General features: G+C 39.4%; 1 long non-coding RNA gene across 3 annotated transcripts in view; it reads right to left on the minus strand.

Moving 5' to 3' along the window:
- Positions 1-19,529, minus strand: part of LOC146401074 (uncharacterized) — a 129,481-nt gene extending 109,952 nt beyond the window's left edge. For all 3 annotated transcript variants that reach the window (XR_014813568.1, XR_014813567.1, XR_014813566.1), the window contains exon 1: positions 19,317-19,529. This is a non-coding gene — a long non-coding RNA (uncharacterized LOC146401074). The remainder of the gene's footprint in view (positions 1-19,316) is intronic.
- Between the last annotated feature and the right edge of the window lie 252 nt (positions 19,530-19,781).

Consider the following 19,781-nt stretch of genomic DNA (forward strand, 5'->3'; position numbering starts at 1 on the left):
AATAATTGGAGCAGGGGAGTGCAGGTGGGGAGCCCAGGGCTGCCTTGAGGAGACAGCTGTAGCTACTGTGGGCCAGGGAACTTGGCAGGTGGGCTAGAGCACCTGGAACATATTCTTGTCCACATTATCAAGGTTGAAGGGGAATGTAAAAAATAGCACTCTTTTGTGCCTCTGACCCTGAAGACCATTCCAGCAGTTCCTTGCCTGTTTGGCAGCACTCTAGGGTTAGTAAATGGATTTGCTTCAAGTAGAGTCTAGGTGCCCTTTAAATTGCTATTTTTTCACTGTGATCCAGGGTGAGAGAGTCTGCAGGTGGGCTTCTTAGTGATATCCCTCCCCAAGACAGGTTGCTGCATCAGTCATGGAGCCTCTGTAGATACCATGTCTTTGTCTCTCTGACCCAACTCCATGTGTTCTCTCTATCACTTGTTTTGCAGAAGATGTTCAATCAGCCCTGTCTTTTTCAGGAGAAATTGCTCTAGACGTAGATGTAAAGTCAGTGTGTCTATAGGAGGAGGTGAGTTAAAGTTCTTTCTGAGCCACCATCTTGGGCCATCTTCTTCTAAATTTGGTGTTTTCAATTAAACATATTAATATAATTCTGTTGTCTAAAAGTACCATGTAAAATTTAAAATATTTCTAGAATTTCAAAATAGGGTAAGCCTGTCATATTCAGGCAAAATAATAAGGTGGATATTATCATTGATAATATAAATAACTGACTGAAAAAAATCCAGTTTCAGCCTGTGTTTTATTTAAGTGTTTATGAATACTGGAAGACTAAACAGGGCCTACCCTAGAAGACCTTGGAGCCAAGCCAGGGGAAAAAAAAAACCCTCACCCATATAGAATAATCCAGAGACAATAACACTAAGTTTAAAACAGCAACATTTAACATCAAATGTTTAGATTAATTTTTTCTAGCCTATCCCAGACTTAGATTGAGACAACTTTATTTTTAGTATTAACTCTGTCATTTACTAGCTGTATAATTTACATAGCATCTTTGAGCCAACTTGCCTACATTATACAAATAGAATACACTCTTTTTTCTCAGTTTTTGTTAGCTTTAAATTCTGAAACACCCATTTCATTTTCTAAAATGGTGTATCATGGTTTACATTTTAAAAAAATTAAATTGAAATTGCTGATACAATATAAAAATTCAGGATGAGGATAAGAGACCCAATTGTATTAGAGAAATTAAAATTTTTAAGTATCAAAATCTTCACATTTCTTGGAAACTAAAGCAAGTAGAACAAAAATAAGGTATAACTCTTACTGTCTGATGAGGCAGTTTCTCCTTTATGTGGAAAAACTCAAAGAAACATTTTACATAAGATAATATTATTTATGAAGTCATCATGCTCAATAAATTCAACACCAGCAATTTCTAATAATTGCCATTGTAGAAAATGCAATTACTCCTTCCTATTATCAGGTTCACGTGAAATCTCCACATAAATTCAGAGGAACTGAATTTAGTATGGTATATCTATCTGACTTTCAAGTTATTATTAGCCCAGAAATAGAGATTGTTCTTTGGATTTTTACAGTCTACAGGATGAGGAAAATAATTTGACTAACAATAACCTACACATGAAGAAACAAGTCTTGCCAATTTTTTTTTTCCTTTAAGAAAAATTTTAAGTTAATCTAACTTTTAAAAAAAATGTATCTACATTTTTGGTTAGGATTTATGATAACTTTCATAACTTTCTTTCTTTCTTTTTTTTTTTTTTTTTTTTTTTTTTTTTTTTTTTTTTGCTTTTTTAGGGCTGTACCTATGGTATATGGAAGTTCCCAGGCTAGGAGTCATATCAGAGCTGTAGCTGCAGGCCTATGTCACAGCCACAGCAATGCCAGATTTGAGCTGCATCTGTGACCTACATCACAGCTCACTGATGCTGGATACTTGACTCACTGAGCTAGGCTAGGGATTGAACCTGCATCCTCATGGATTCTAGTAGGGTTCATTTCCACTGCACCACAACGGGAACTCCAGTGATAAATTTTAATGAGTTCAGTTTTTCTGGAATATATGGCATGGGGTGACAGAGTAGCCATATTCTAGTTCCTTCATAGTCTATAAAGAGCCATGGAGGAATCAAGAGAGAGGAGTTCTTTATACACTGAGAATAGGGGTCTCCTTGCTGTCATGGCTGTCCTCTCTGACAACAGTACTAACCCTTGCACTAAAAAGGCACTTGATTTCAACTCAGTCTGCATAAAAAAAATGTATCCTTTCTTACAAAAGAAAAATCTGAATCAAGGTATACCTGAGAAGGAAAGTAATTGCACAATACTGAACTGAAGCACATAATACTAGCAAGGATCATGATATAAACTTCTCTTTCTATACTTGTGGCTTGAGCCTTGCTCTAATCTTACAATCAATATGCAAACCTAAACTCAATGTTTGTGAATCTTTTTGGTTCAAAATATTTTCTCCTCTCATGCTAAACAGAAAGAGCCCATGAGTTGGGAGAAGGCCAAATTTCAGGTGTGAACGAATGGCTGATGAGGTGTTTTGGTAGCAGGCTAGAAATTAAAATGAAAAATGCTTCCTACACTTCTTAAAGTTCTACCAATCCAAAATGCATTGATAGACTTAATTATTCCTTCTTAACTAGATTTTAAAAATTTTCAATCAAGTACAGTTTAGTCTTGATCTGCCAGGTACCACCTCCAGATTTCTTACTTTCCAATATTGATAGGAAAAAGATCACATCTCTTCAGGTGGTTTGTTTCAATACTATGCAGCAAAGGGATGAAAAATGCCTAACTACTTCCTTTTTTCAGTATTCTTATTTAGCAACTCTCCTCAACAACTTTTGCACCCCATTAAAGCCCCCAGCCCACAGATTTCATAGCTTTTTCACTACCTATTATCCCCCTCCTGTGCTGACTTCCCTTGTTAGCTAGAATGTAGTTTTCATGGTCCATCATTAAAATAATTGACTGCCAAATGCTATTTCTCCCATTTCTCTCTGCATCACATTCTCTTGGCAAAATTCCAGTCCTCATTAAACTCAGCTAATACACCGAGTCTCAACCTACAACCAGTTTCTCCAGGAGAAAACCACACACTTACTGAGTTTGAATGTATTGTATGACGAACTCAAAGGGAGATACAACACTGCTCAGAAATTCTGATTATTGTGTGACTCTTTAAAAGGGCTATATCTTGCATTGCTATGTTCATTTCTACCTTCCTTCTCTTTTCTTTCTCATCTGACAACCTTGCCTCATAATTAGCCCCAAAATAGAAATATCAGACAATGTCTCATGTACCTTTATACTTTGAACTAACCAGTCTACCCATATCCATACCTTTTTATTCTATCTTTCCCAGAACCTGCCAGTGATGGAAAGGTAACTAGTATCTGTATAGTGGCTGTTGTTTCCATATTGTTGCTCAGAAGGCCAAGAAGCTATCTCTTTTGCTTTCTCTCTGCTGCCTTGTTCTTTCTTTGTCTCAGAGACTTGCAGGAAGTAGGTGTCTTGTTTTAATTTTCCCATTGAGCTTCATCGTCAGGACTTAGGAAGTACAAATCCCTGGGTCTGCACTGGGAAATCAAGAGATGTGTATAACACAGAGGACAAGAACGAGGGCCTATGAACTGCACACACTCGTAATTACCCAACACCTTCCACACCAGTCCATGACTTTGAACCTCTCTTCCGAATCAACATTTTTCTCAGTATAAATTCCTTTCTTACGGGTTTCTCATACTCACAGAATAGACTTCTAGAAAGTTTATCTTCTCAGACATGCCTACAAGCCAAAACCTGCCTTGAGTTTAAAATGAACCTCTCTCAGCTGGAAACCAAAATATGCAGCTTACCTCCCTTGAATTACAAATAATTCTCCTACAGCTGTTATGTTTTTAACTAGTTCAAAGAATTATAGAACCTATAAACACAAAAGAAAAATGTCTATGCTTGATATTGTCTTTTCCGATGGAGGCAAAAAAAAAAAAAAAGAGTAAATGTCGACATTGCCTTTTGGGCTTTTCCTATAATACACTTGTATAGCTAAAACGTTAATATAAACATAATTTATAACTTGATATTCTAAATGAAGATGTCATGTTTTTCATTCTTTAAAGTTTTGTTGAAGTATGGCTGATTTACAGTGTCGTGACAATTCCTGCTGTACCAGATAGTGATTCAGTTACACACATCCATTCTCCTTTAGATTCTTTTCCCACATAGATTATTACAGAATATTGGGTAGAGTTCTCTGTGCTATACAGCAGGTCCCTGTTGGCCAGTCATTTGAGATGTAATTGATTTTAACTGAAGGCAGTTATACCCTTCTAGGGACTTTTCAATGTTTTCCTGGTGGCCTATGACAGGACATTTAGACGTGCAGTTTTCTTCAAATGAGACTTTTGCCTAATTACCATTGCTAAATCCAGTGAGCCATTTTACCGTGAAATCTGCAACATTGCTTATTCTCAGCTGTTGGTACTTCTTATTCTTCAAGATTCTGCTCTGACCATTTGTTTATTTGTTTGTTTGTTCCTATATGCAGTCTACTTGAGTGAAATCATCTTTGATGCTTTCTCTTGCTACCTGTCTTTAGATGATGGTCACATCTACATTTCTTAACTCTCTCTTCCACCATAGCCTCATTTTATTCTAAATTCATTCAACTTATTTTATTGCCTATGCTTATACCACTCAGGCTAAATCAAACCAAATTTACCTCCCAGCCTTCATAGCCAAACTTGACTGTGTCAGTTACACCATCACAATGACTACACCAGGAGTCTGGTTGAATATTCCTATTTCACTTTATTTTTTCTTTCTCCAACCAGTAGTTAAATCCTATAGATTCTTCTTTAGAAACATTTCTGTATTTGTCCTCTCTTTTCAGTTCATGCTGTCATAATGCCATAGCCAACTTCCTTCTATTATTGCCAAAACAAGTGCTCCATCCCTCTACCCTCTAATTTACCTGATAGCCTATTGCCAAGTGAGTCTTCCTAAAATTTCCTTCCCTTATACCATTACAAGGAAGGGAAAGAGAGGACATTAAATGCATTGAGCATCTAAGCATGACCTTGGAACTTTACATATGTTACCTATGATGTTCCCTCACCCAATACTATAAGGAAGGTATCAGGATTCCTGTTGAACAGATGATGAGAGTTAGGGTCAAAAGGTTAGCAGATTGCTCACCATCACCCAGAGCTAATCATCAGTGAAGCTCCAAGTCCCCCTGCTGACTCTATACCTTTCAATTGCTCCTCATTATCTAGCACACTTCTCCTTGAACGTTTACGTTTTGAACATCTATAGTGTATGAAGAACTTCATGGAAAACAAAGATCAGTAAGAAAAAAGACCCTCCCTCCAGGAGTTTAACAGACTAGGAGAAATGACAGTACATGAAAATGACTAATTGTGGGAATTTTTATCTGTTTTAGCCCCTGTTGTATCTCCAAAATCCAGAATAGTTGTGTATTAGTTTCCTAGGGCTGGTGTAATAAATGACCCCAAATGAGGTGGCTTCACACAAGACAAATTTAGTCTCTCATAGTTCTGGAGACTAGAAATTCAAAATCAAGAGGTTAATAGGTTAGTTCCTTCCGGATGCTCTGAGAATCTGTTTCATGTATCTATCTCTTCATGCTTCTGGCATTGCTTAGTTTAGACCTGCAATGTTCCAATCTCTCCTTCCATCATCACATAGCCCTCTTCCCTAAGTATCTCTTTGCCTCTATGTCCCCAAATATTCCTCTCCTTAAAAGGGCAATTGTCATTGGATTTAGAGCCCCATTCCAGCCCAGTATGACTGCATCTTTGCATTGGCAAAGACCCTGTTTCCAAATAAGGTCACATTTGCAGGTTACAAATAAACATGAATTTGGGGGTAGACACTATTCAACCAACCTACCACAGTACCTAATACATAATAGCCACTCATATATTTGCTGAATAAAGAAATAGTATAAAATAGGCCCTGTTATGAGGGAGAGAGGAATTTTTAAAAATCACATTGGTATTTCTGAATAGCTTTAAAAGTTCTCCATAATTGTCTTAGCCCTATAAATTCAACCTTATCATTCACTCTACTCCAACACAAAACTTATGTGTCAGTTGATCTAATTTCCTCCCTAACCTTCATGTTCCCAATCCCAATCCCCTGATTCCACTCATGAATGACTTATTTTGCTCACTCAAGTTTATGTGTTTATGTTGCTTCTTTAGCTTAGATGCTGACTTCTTCCCCTCCAGCTATTAAAGTCGTATTTATCTTTAAATGCAGTGGTCTAAATGTGTCCCTCCAAAATCCATTATTGAATCCTAACCCCCCAAAGGTGATGGTGTTAGGAGTAGAGTCTTTGAGAGGTGATTAAGCCACGCGGGTGGAGTCCTCGTGAGTGGGATAAGCAATTTTATAAACAAGCCTCCAGACAGACCCCTACGCCTTCCAGCATTTAAAGACACAGTAAGAAGGGGCTGGCTATGAACCAGGAAGAGGGCCCTCACCTGACCATGCCAGCACCTTGATCTTGGACTCCCCAACCTACAGAATGGTGAGAAATACATTTCTGTTTTTAATAAGCTACCCCCATGTGTGGTATTTTGTTATAGCAGCCCAAACTAAGATATCTTGCAACGTCACAAGATGCCACATCATTTGAGAAGCCTTTCCTGACCATCCCATGGCCCCACTGCCTTTCTCTCAACCTCAAAAACAATTGCTCTTTGCTCTGCTCACTTGGAGTTTCAGTTACCTATTGATCTGTAACAAATGACTCCTAAACTCAGTGTCTAACAACAGCAGACTCCTGTTTGCCATGGTTCTTTAAATGGACCGGCTGGGCTCACTCACGTGGAGCACCACCTTTGCTGTGGGTTGCACAGAAGGATCGAAGATGACCTCACCCACATGTCCAACAGGTGATACTGGTATTGGCTAGGGCACCTTCATTTTCCTCCGTGGGCCTTTTATCCTCCCGTAGGCTAGACCCTCTGTGCCCGTCCTTGTTCAGAGTTCCGAGAGTATTCTGGTGGAAGCTGCAGTGTCTCCCAAGAGGTATACTCGGAACTTAAAAGAACATCACTTCTGCCACATGCTATTATCAAAATGTCACAAAGCCAGCCCAGACTCAGAGTTCAGGGAAACAGTCTCCATCTCTCAGTGGGATAAGCCACAACGTCATATTGCAGAGAAGAATGGGAGGCGAAGAGAGGCTGTGCTCCTCTTTGAAAACAATATGCAACGCTTGTATTGTTCTCAGATTACAAGCGTGTTAATATAACTGGTTCTCAAATTATAAGTTCCTTGACATCAAAGTTCAAAACACAGAGTTCTCCTGAAATTTCTTCAAAGCTTAATGCAGATCTAGGCACATACTGTGTTTGTGATTGATATTTATAATATTAATTATGTAGCACTTTGCAAAACACTGTTTTAGGAATGGAAAGTCATTTAATTCTAAGTATGTTAAGTAACTTAATTCTCGCAGTGACTATGAGATAGGTATATTTTTAGCCCCATTTTATAAAGAGGGAAACTGAGGCACGGTGTGGCTAGGCACCTTTCAGTGTCCACGACTACCAGGGGTAAGGCTGGTAATTAAGCCCAGGCATTCTGGTTCCCGATTTCATGTATTGATATTAAGATGATACAAATTATCATCATTATTTTATATCCATACAAATATATTTCACTCAAAACTACCTAGAAAATATTTCAGTATCATTGATATAATGAACAGACAGAAAAGTCAAAAGATGTTCTTTCAGACAGAATGGTTTTCTATCCAAAGTACTGAGCCATTTTTGAAGAAATATATACAAATAAGTCTACTTATCTCTGAAATCATTTTTTTCTCACCCTAAAATCTTCCATCCCGATGTGAACACCTGGTCTTTTCTGATATATTTACAGGACAAACTTCCATTTAGCCATCTCCTCAACAAACAATATCTTATCTGAGCAGGGGTAATACCCTCTGTTCTTGACATTCGCAAGAGTTTAGCATATGTCACAAATAAGACCCATACCCACATGGGTCTGTCAACAAGCCACCACTTCATCTTCCCAACCTGCTTGCCCTTAGTCACAAGCAGGATATGAGATGAGAGACTAGAATAAACCTTTCCCCTACATCATTGCTTCTGCCAAAAACCCTCAAAATGCCTACATTTATAGGAGGAGAATTTTTAACACATTCAGACCCTAAGTATGTGGTGTGTTAACCATGTGAGGTAGCAGAAACCTGATGCTATGGATGCCAGAGCCTGAGTGAACCCAGAAAATATAACCCTTCTGAGTCTTCTTCCTTCTTTTGTGGATATTCAACATAACATGTTTTTCTGAAGAAAAAAAAATTAGTGTCAACCTGTCAGATATTTTTCTAGTAGATATCCAAATTTTTCTGTGGTTTCCAAATAACTGAGAAGTCCCTGAGGCAGCTTACCTTATGATTTCTCACTTATAAGCAAGGGTTCATGTAATAATAAAATCTAGGTAATTTAAGACGTTTGATGCATGACATGCAGGATTTGGGAGGAGCCTTTAGCATTTATAATGAAGTGGGTAATAATTCTCTAAATCAGGCACAGACAAGGCTATGGTCTAACTCTCTTGGCATGGTTTAAGTGATATTCTCAATAAAATCAAAGGTCTCCTAATATGGTTGTCTTGGGTTGAATTGCGTCCCCACAAAAGATGTCAAGTCCTAACTCCCATACCTGTGGATGTGATCTTATTTGCAGATGATCAAGTTAAGAGAGGTTGTTAGGATGGACCTGAAGCAGTGAGGCTTTGTCTTTAAAAGAAAGAGGAAATTCTGACACAAAGACAGACCTGCAGAAAGGAACAGTGATGTGAAGGCACAGGGACGTGAGGACCACCTCCAGGGCAAGGAACACCCAAGGCTGCCAGCAAACCCCCAGAAGGCAGGAGGGAAGAATGGCGTGGACCCTCCTTCACAGCCCTCGGAAGGCACCAGCTCTGCTGACACCTTGATTTCAGACTTCTAGCCTCCGGAACTGTGAGAACATACGTTTGTGTTGTTGGAGCCATCTAGTTTGTGGTAATTGGTTGTCATAGCCCTGGAAGAGGAACAATAGACTTCATACACTCTTTGTTACTTTAGGCGCCTGGTGGCTCTAACTAGGATTACGTTCTGGCACCAGTAACAAGGTACAGATCATTTAGAAAACAAAGAAACCATTTATCGCAGGAAGAAGGATGATTTTCTTAACCTTCCATTCATGTAAGTCATGGCTCAACTCCTATTTTGAGGAAGAACAATTTTCCATGGGAATCATTTAATGTGCTTATCACTTTACTTAATATTTGCTTTATATCCCACACTTCCTTGATAAATATGTAAAAAAGTGAAAATAAAATTCCGTCTTTAAAGAGTTTATAATTAGTTGGGGGTAGGCAAGATAGTGACCAAATTAAAAATCAATAAAAGGCAATGCTTAATGGATTTCTAAATTGAACAGCATAAGAGTACTTACTATAAAACTCAATGCTAGTATGAAAATCTCATAGGGAAACCATCTTCTTAAATTATATTTTTAATATGTGCAAGCATAATAATTAATGCTTAAAAAAAGAAATATGCTTTTTACATCGAATTTATTTTAAAAGTTTTACTTACTCAGTCTCCACTCTCAGCTACCAGCGTCTTGACTGCAATTGTGATTCGATGTCCTCACTGTCTAAATATCTACCCACAATATCTTGAGAGACGCTGGACTTAACTCAGCTAACAAGAAGGGGTAACTGAAAACCACGAAAGCTGTGATGTGGAATGTGAATTATATGTGGTTTTACTTTTTTCAGCAATTTGTTATATTACATATTATTATATATTAATTACTGTATCATATATATCAAACCACAAGTAATATATTCACCATAGGTTCCTTAAAGGCACAGGATATGTCTTATTCCCAGATAGGGTCTGAACCTTTCAAAAATATTGGTTGAATAAACAAACAAAAGAAGTGGGCTTCCAAGATTAACTCTTCACCAAGAAACATATTTACACTCTAAGCCACTTGTTCTGGCACAATATATGTTTCCTTCTTCTTGTGTTGATTAATTTGTATTGATTCTCTAGTGTGTGGCCCACATGGCTCTTGTCTCACACCATTCAGTGCTGGGTTATTGATTCCCTGCATCAGGACGCTTATAATATTTGCAGGAAATTCTGTCTTTGCTGATGTGCTAGTTCAAAGTTCACTTTAAGTACAGTACTAATACCAATTACACTTCAGGGGAGGCTCTGCTCCTCTCCAGTATTCTTCACCACAAAGTTTGTTTGTTTGCTTTTTTCTTTTGTGTGTGTGTGGGTGTGTGTGTGTGTTTTGGTAACTGCAAGTCAATGCCAATTGCAGTGTTAAGAAATTAACCCAGCGGGTTGAAAAACAGCTATTTTGGAAAGAAGGGGGTGGAGTGGAGAAAAGAAAGAAAAAGATGGGAAGGAAAGAGTGCATCCACCCTACAGGTAAATACTGCCTTATAAAAACTGCTATATGTCTTGCTTAGGACCAAAGTGGAAAAAAAAATTTAAGCTACTGTCTAATACTACTCTCCATCAGCAACTTTTGGCCATGGAATAATTTGTTTTCATTTTCTCTTGACCCCATTACTTTGGCTGCTTTGAGTTTCTTGAGCTTGCATGCAGCTGTCCCTGAATTCTGCTCTCTCTGCATCACTGGCAGTTATACGTGTATCTTTTTGACAAGAATGATTTCCAGAATATGGCCACTTTGAGAATGACCCCCCACATTGCTTGGGACACCTAGATCCAAGAATCTCATGTAATTTGCTATATAATTCCTAGTAGATGACACAAGCCCTGGACAGGTGACAGAGTAGACATACTGTTTTATACTCTGTCCCTGCTCTTGGGCACAATCCTAGCAAGTACCCACTTGCTATCTATTGGGCTCAGGAATCTGAGCACTTAAAGTGTCCTATGAACTAAGTCCCTACCGATCAGATGATAAATTCAGTATTACATGGCAAACTCTACCAACTAAATTTTAATAAATGTAGAATGACCCTGCTAAGACTAAACAAAAGGTTCTGCTGAGCCCCCAACAGGGAAAAGGTCCCCAAATCAGCTGGATGTGACCAGCTTATTCCTGAGGTGCCTAAAGTTATGACTCCAAAGTCACCAGTGGTGAGCCCAGGACTGGAGCCCAGTAATTACTGAGACGGTAAGGACGTTGGCTCAATGAGTGTGTGATTCTGAGGAGGACACAGACACTCACTCCTGTCTGATGGTGTGGGAGGTGAGACCCAGATCCTGGCACTGAAGTCAGTCCTCCCCCTACCCTCGCTCTATGGGACAGCACTGCTCCTTAAAGATTTTTAAAACGAAAATAATACCTGCCCTCCTTTTACTCACTGAAAGCTTTCAGTAAGTGAAATAAGAGGATTCAAGTAAAAGACCAATGTGACTTCTCTGTGTGGTGACTTAAAAGCTGGGCGTTCCTTTAGCGCCACACCTATTCAGATTTACTGCTCTCTATTTCCACTCATCAATTCAAAACAAATTCCCAAAACACCTGTGAGTGCACAGTGCTAGGGGCTCTATACCTGCCCTCAGGGGCCTTACTCTCTAGTATGGGAAACAGGTATTAAATGAGTAAACTGCAAAAGGAAATATATATATACATACACACATACATATATAAAATAATGTACATTATATATATACACATATATATATAAATATAAAATACTGCATACTTATGTGTGTGGGGGTGTGTGTGTGTGGAGAGAGAAAGAGGGAGAGAGGGAACCATGGGCAACAGGGGATGGAGTTTACTGGGGATTAAGTCATAATGGGTTATGTTTAACTTGAAACCTAAATGATAAGAATAAGCCATTTTTTGTCATAATGGGTTATGTTTAACTTGAAACCCAAATGATAAGGACAAGCCATTTTTTGATCTATTTGAAGGTAGAGGAAGAGTCTTGCTGTCAGTGGAGGGCAAGGAAGAGCTTAGCTAGCTAAAGGAATGGAAGGAGACATTGCAGAAATGGCTGGGACAGAGACAGCCATGAGGGAATGGGAGGAGAGGAACCTGGGGGAAGAGGTAGGAGTGCTAATACAGGGCCTTACAGGATAAGAAATTCAGATTTTATTCTCAATGCAATGTGGGAGTTCCTGTTGTGGCTCAGCAGAAATGAACCTGACTAGTATCCTTGAGGATGTGGGTTCAATCTCTGACCCCACTCAGTGGGTTAAGGATCCAGTGTTGCCATAAGCTGTGGTGTAGGTCACAGATGTGGCTCAGATCTGGCATTGCTGTGGCTGTGGTGCAGACTGTCAGCTGCAACTCCAATTCAACCCTTAGCCTAGGAACTTCCATTTGCTGCTGGTACAACTCTAAAAAGACAAAAAAAAAAAAAAAAAAAAAAAGCAATGTGAAGCCATAAAAGGGCCTTTGGCAAGAGAAGAACATAAGACTGAATTTCTTTAAAAACCACTCTCAGTGTGGTGAGGTGAATGGGTTGGAGATAGGGACGAATGACGGATTTATTTCTGTTTTTATTGGCATTGCTCTAGAAGGTAGATCTGAGAAGATACTGCTGTGGTTTATGTCAGAGAATGTTTGGTCTATGTTTTCCTATGTGGTACATATATACAATGGAATATTACCCAGCCATAAAAAAGAATGAAATAATGCCATTTGGAGCAACATGGATGGACCTAGAAACAATCACACTAAGTAAACTTAGACAGTGAAAGACAAGCATCATATGATATCACCTGTATGTGGAATATAAAAAAAAATAATAATAAGGTACAATGGAACTTATTTGCAGAACAGACTCACAGACTTAAAAAACTTATCGTTACCAGAGGGGACCGGTGGGGAGGTGGGAGGGATGGACTTGAGGTTTGGAATTGGCATATGCAAACTGAGGTCTATGGAATGACTGGTCAACAGGGGGGACCTATGAATAGCACAGAGAACTCTACCCAGTATTCTCTGATAATCTATGTGGAAAAAGAATCTGAGAGAGAAAGGATGTGTGTATACGTATGACTGGGTCACTTTGCTGTACAGCAGAAAATATCACAGCCTTGTAAATTAACTGTACTTCAATAAAACCATAAAAAGGTAGATTGACTAAATTCTGTGATTAATTTTATTTAGGAAAAAGAAGATGGAGGGATTAATAATGACTTCAAAGATTTTGATTTTAAAATCTGGGTGGATGATTATAGTGACAGATGGAAAGATGAGGAGAGTCACAGGCTTTAGGGAGAAAATGAAGAGTTTGGTATGGAGCAGGGGAATGGAACAACCTCAAGCAGACTTAAAAAGTAGATAGGTAGAGGGCAGGGACAGAGACTCTGAAAGGACATTGGCTGGGATCATGCTGCTATCTCTGCTGCCCACATAGGTGCTGGAGCCCTGGCCACCCCCAAATGAGGAGATGTGGTCAGCCAAAGGAAATTCGATATTTTATTTAATCAAATCACACACACTTGATTGCATTTGACTTGGCAACTCTGAGATGAACTGCTGCCAAGTCAAATTTTTAGCCAGATAATGAGCTGTATCTATTGCAACCACATCTGCTTCCTGTTTTGTAGGAAGCAGAAAAGTTACCACCAGGTAGAAGAATAGAGGCTATTAAGAATGGGAAACAGCTGGTATTGGTTGCTCCACTAGCAAGAAGAATTCTGAGATGGGAAGACTATATGAAAAATCAAAAAAGCCAGAGGACTAAGATGTAAAGTAAGAAGGTACCCACCGTCACATTTTTCAGGGAATATCAGTCAGTCAGCGTTGAGAAGGAAGCCAGAGATCTGAGGCTGTGATTGATGAGAGGTCAAAAGAACAAAGAACAGAGCCACTGGTACACATCGGAACCCCCTAGGGACCCAGACTCCTCTGTCTTCTGTTAATATCTAGGGACAGCTGTCCTGGTCTCCCCCCAGCACAATGTATCTCTTTTTCAGAGGGACATTAAAGCATTTGGACAACTGATCCAAAAGGAGGCCACTTGGTGTCTTTGAGCTTGCATTGCGTTACAGCTGAGTAGAAACATTCAACACAGTCTACTTAACTCTTGCCATGTCCCTATATTACTTTAAACCTAAATTATTGGAGGTGCAGAGAGGCTAAGAAACATGTCCAAGGTTATACATCTGGTGAAGAGCGGGGGTAGAATTTAATCCAAGTTGATCTGATTTTCACACCACAGTGCTACTAATGAGAATGTTTCAAATGAATTTGAGTAGGAAATTAAAGAATAACTAGAGCCTTATTCAAGAAATTTCCTGTGATTTTTCAGTTTAGTAGCCACTTATAAAATGTAGTTTTAATATTAATAATGCATACCCACTCAATCAAAATCCAGAACAAATATGATTAAACACTTCACAAAGACTAAATACATGGAAAAACATTCTTCCCAAGATGCAAAGGACAAAGGTCAAGGGAATATATAAACAGGAAATGCACTTTAAATTAGGTGACATCATGCTTATTTGTCACCTATATTGAAGAATAAGGTGGATACATTGCTTATTTTTTAAGACTATACCAAAATTAACATATCTTTTCCCATAAATAAAGACGGAAGTGAAGACATTTCAAGATGATACCCTGAGGCAGTTTATATTTCAGTCCAATTGGTCTATTTGCCATTTTCTGAACTCATGATATACTCTGATACCTTTGTTTGTGTTCAAACCATTTCTTCATCCTCTAATGCCCAAAGGTCTCCTTTTACTTTTTATATCCTTGTACCAAAATCCCAGCCATTCACAAGGATAGCTCAAATAAGACTTGTCCCATGAATGCTTCTACTAGTAAAGGAAATAAAAGAAATCCCTATTATCTTTTGTACCTTTTCATAACACCTCATATTATATCTGTCTTGACCATCCCCTCTAGTTTAAAAGCCTCTTGAGAGCAGAGGCTGTATCTTACGCGTTTTTGTGTCCTTCCCCTTTCATCCAAATGCTAGTCATGCTTCACCAGAGATGGAATTCAAAGAGTTCAGCCCATGAAATCATCTCATAAAAGCTTGAAACGTTCTCAAAACTAGTAGAGAAAGCAGGTTTTTTTCCAGGAAGACTCTCAGACTCTCATTAAAACTAGTATCACTGCTCTCCTGAAGAAGCAATATAGCCTTGAGTCCCCTAAATTATCCTGATATAAATTTAACTTGCTCTACCCATCTTTCTTAGATAAATTTTGGAGCAAGGCTCCATCAAGGATTCGGAGAATCCCCCCTTAGGTTTGTAGAAAGACCTATGCAGAGATAACCAGAGTATAGAAGGCATCCAGTTCCCATTATTTAACCTGAGAACTATCCCCTTTCTCTGCTATTCCTATTCCCCTTTAAAGGATCAAAGGCAAAACAAACTATTCATCAAAATTAAAATTTAAAACAGTAAAAATAATGGCTATTAGCTACAACCGCTCCGACTTGATAAACAAAATCACTGCAAAGCGACTGACAAAATCCTTTATGTGAATTAGAAATCCGTAAATAAAATAGACTACATCCCGACGGGCACATGAGGTTTAATTCAGGATTTAGGCATCATAGGTGATGATCCTCAAAGACCGATGTTCTTGGTCAGAAAGAAACTACCAGCAGAGTCCTGACCCTGGAGACATGCAAACTTAACGACAGCAGCACCCTTGGAACTGGTGAGCCGGAGGACTTCATACCTTGGCCAGTGGAGAGGCGGACTAAGTGGAAAATGGTAATGGGGGGAGGTGGAAGCATTGGGGATAAAAGTAACTGCTGACACGCATTGAGCTTTACTGTGTGCTGAGTGCTGGGCTAAGGGCTTTATTTGCATCATGTCATTTAATTCTCATAACAACTTTATAAGAGAGGTCCTATTTTCATTCCTTCTTTAATTAAAGAGAACGAGGTTTAGAGAGATGGTGCAGCTCTCACAAGGTCAGCATCTAGCAAGTACTGGCACCGGAACGAAGCCCCCAGTAGGTCTGGTACACTAGGAAATTGGCCCGCAGTTAAAATCATTATGCCCAGCCAGGATTAATTATGGTGGCAAATACCTAAGTGAGTTTCCCAGAAGGAGCAGGACTCACACTGCAGCAGGGCGAAGATGGTACCTCGGTCTCCAGGAGTCTGTCTGGTATAAAACCCAGTTTCCTGGGAGTGAAAGTACTAAAAGGGTTTCCCAGGTGAGTTACGGCTGCCAAGGTTCTTGGCTAGGTTCAACGGGCAGCAAGGAGCTGGCAGGTGGAGCAGAGGTTTTGTGTCTCTCTACCCCTTTCCTTGACCCACCAGAATTTCAGCTGTGCCAAGGCGATCCACCCCCACACCCACAGCCATTATCCCACCTCTGTGCTCACTGGGCCTCTCCACTGTGCTGCCTCAGGGCTCTTTCCCTGAAGCCTCAGGTGCTCACTCGGTCTGCTCAGGGCAGCCCAGAAGTGCAGAAAGTTAGTCCCCAAGGACAGTCCTCAGTCAGCTGGGATGCAGGTTGCCCCAGCCTCCCATGATGAGGAGCTGCAACCCCAAGGCAATTCTCAAGGTTCCTCAGAGGGCCCTGGAGAGCTTCAGCCCCAGTGGCTCAGAGCAGTAACCATCCCAATGACACACCCAGTGATGGCTGTACTTTCTAACCTGTCTCACTATCCTGGTGCCTCACTCCCACCTCCTGGGCCACTTCCAGTAAAGTGACTTCACAACAGCTCTTAACAGAGGATCAGCTTTGGGAGGTACCGAAACTAAGACAGAGGGCTAACTAGGGAACTAAGGGAGAAAGTATGCCTAGAATTCTGGTCAAATATGACAGGCAATGAGAGAAATGGTTGAAGTGAGGTAAGAGCAGGCCTGGGCGCCAAGCCCCTGCCACCTCTCACCTGCATTACAATAGTAGCCACTTAACGTGCCTCTCCTTTCATTTCCCCTGATAACTCATTCCCCTTAGAGAAGCCTGAGTGACTCTTTAAACGTTATCATCCTATCAAAATCCTCCAAAGCCTTCCAACCACATATGGAATAAAATCCCAAGTCAGTACCATGGCCTAAAGGCATGTAGGATCTTTTTCCAGATGCCTCCAAATTCATCTTCTGCTACTGTTTTCAAATTCTACAATCTTGGTGAGATTTTCTGCATGGTCTTTTCCAAATTAGCAATTCTTCCACCCTCTCTCCCCTAACTATCTACATAGCATTTACCACTACCTGACATTGTATTATATAGAGCCGATTCTTGCTACTCATGGCAATTATGCATTATGAAGTCACTGTGAATGCTGAATTAGCAGATACGGATCCATTACTCCTAAGGGAAATACATGGTTGGGTTCCTGTGAGCCTCTGGACATAACGCTTTCACCAGCTGTGAATACATAACCTCGTTTATGTGTGCTTCTGCTCAAAGACACCTTATTCAATACATATTGTGGATTCATTAACATTGAACTCACAGCCAACAGCACCACAGCTCATGCACAAACAAAGCTTGTCTAATACACATTTTCTCCATCAGAATCATCATCATTTCCTTAAGCTTAGGAAGACTAGGAAGTACTATCTTTGAGTACTTTGAGGACTTGGACACAGAAAAATCATCCCCCAAAACACACAAAACATGTAGAAAGCCGTGGCACAAAGCAGACCATGAAAAGGACACATTTACAGGAGAACAGAAATAAGAGAAACATCACCTTGTCTGGCTTCAGCTGAGAGCAGACACATAGGGCAACTCAAATTTTTTGCCGCTTATCACATAACTGTGAAGGACTGCAAAAGTGCTGCAAATATTGATTTAGGGGGTTACAAATATATTTTGGCAAGTAGGCAAATTCCCAAATAGAGAATCACGAATAATGAGGATGAACCACATTTATTTGTATTCTCTCTCTCCTCTTCCTGATATCTTAGCTCTTGTAAAAGAAAAGGCTTTTTCTGGTTATCGGTTTGTTTTTTTCAATTTTTCCTCAGCATCTAGACCAGCACTGTCCACTAGAAGTGTAATGTGAGCTGTAAATATGAGCTAGGTATGTAATTATTTAAAAAATGAAAAATTATTTTAAAAAAGAAAAATAAAATGTCATAATGTATTAATTTACCATAATATATACAAAATATTGTAGCAAAATACAAAAATTCACCTGATAGTTTACATTCTTTGTTTATTCATTCTGAAGCTTTGAAATCAGCATATATTTTTTACTTATAGCACATTTCCATTTGGACTAACCACCTTTCAATTGCTCAATGGTCACATGTGGTCGAAGGCTACCATATTAGTTCAGGTCCAGAACAATGACTGGTACATAGTAAGTCCCAATAAACGTTGCTGGGTGGGGCATTCCCATTATGGCACAGCAGAAACAAATCCCCGACTGGTGTCCATGTGCATGCAGGTTTGATCCCTGGCCTCGCTCAATGGGTTAGGGATCCAGCATTGCTATGGTTGTGGCATAGCCCGGCAGCTATAGCTCCAATTCGACCCCTGGCCTGGGAACTTCAATATGCTGCATCTTGGCCCTAAAAAAAGCAAAAAATAAATAAAAATAAAAATAAAGCATTGCTGAGTGAATTCACTTCCTCATTGCTTTCTGCGTTCCAGACACTGAGCCAAGAAGGTTGCATCCTTTAGATTGCTTAGTTCACACAACTCTGTCATTAGCTGTTGTTATCCTCTTTTTACAATTCATACCTGAGACACACTAACTTGCCCACAGTCACAAAGAATTCCATAACAAGGACCTGAGTACCCGACCATCTGACCAAATCTAATGCCTCCAAATATACCTTCATTAAAAGATACTAATACAGTTTTACTTAAAATATCCATTAAGGTATTAGCCAGAAGATGTTTGACTGTAAGAAAAACTGCATGCTGCTGAAAGCATTTCAGGTTTGGCTAAATATAGCATGCATATTTTACCTTTTTAAGAACCAGGAAATGCTAATTAAAATAATGGTTATATGTCTGAGTGATTAAGCACACTGTCACCCCAAAGCTGGTCTATCAGCTGTCCTTTTAACTTGCCAGAAGCTCACTGGGAGGGCTGGTGGCACCACTGGCCAGGCCTTGGGGCATGAAGCATCAGGCATCTTCCTATTGTTACTGACAATATCAGAAAAAAAGCATTGTTACCTTGAAACCATATGATTTCCCTCATTTTCCTATTGTGTAGAACTCTGGCTATTTTTTTCCTCTGTGAAGCAAACATTACTGCATTTTTACACAAACATCTGCGGTTAAAAAAAAAAAAGAAAGAAAGAAAGAAAAGAAAAAGCTTCATGACAGCTATAGCATGGCAATGTAATAATCAATTCATAATATTTACCATCTTATGATTCCAGAAAGGACTTTAGGGTGGCTTAATCAATTCACAGGAACACTACATGACTGATTAACACAAACTATTTTTTTCTGCTCAAATTCTGCTCATGTAAAAATCTGCAAGATTAATCAGAGGTAATTTGTTGCAGAGCAAAAATAGAGACAAGAGAAGGTTATTCAGTCAGAGCAGTTGTACAATAATAAAACTCATTTTGATTCTGAAAAAAAACTGAAGAGCCCTCAGTATCAGAGTACAAACTGCAAATCATGTTTTCAACATTCCTGAAATTCCAGACTCTGATTACAGCCAATATGGCACCACTGTATCCTTTCAGTTTAGAGTGTGTTACCTACACACTCGTAAAGAAAGAAATCTGGATACACTAGTCCATGGTGAGGGTACTAGAAGCCAGCATTCCATGATGTGGCTGCTACAGACGTATAAGTATGTTCTCTGTATAATATTTTC

Source organism: Sus scrofa, chromosome 8, assembly GCF_054392235.1.
Source record: "Sus scrofa isolate SSC_HxYL_T2T_F1_AM1 chromosome 8, Sscrofa_HxYL_maternal_Yorkshire_Landrace_v2.0, whole genome shotgun sequence".
Lineage (NCBI taxonomy): Eukaryota > Metazoa > Chordata > Mammalia > Artiodactyla > Suidae > Sus > Sus scrofa.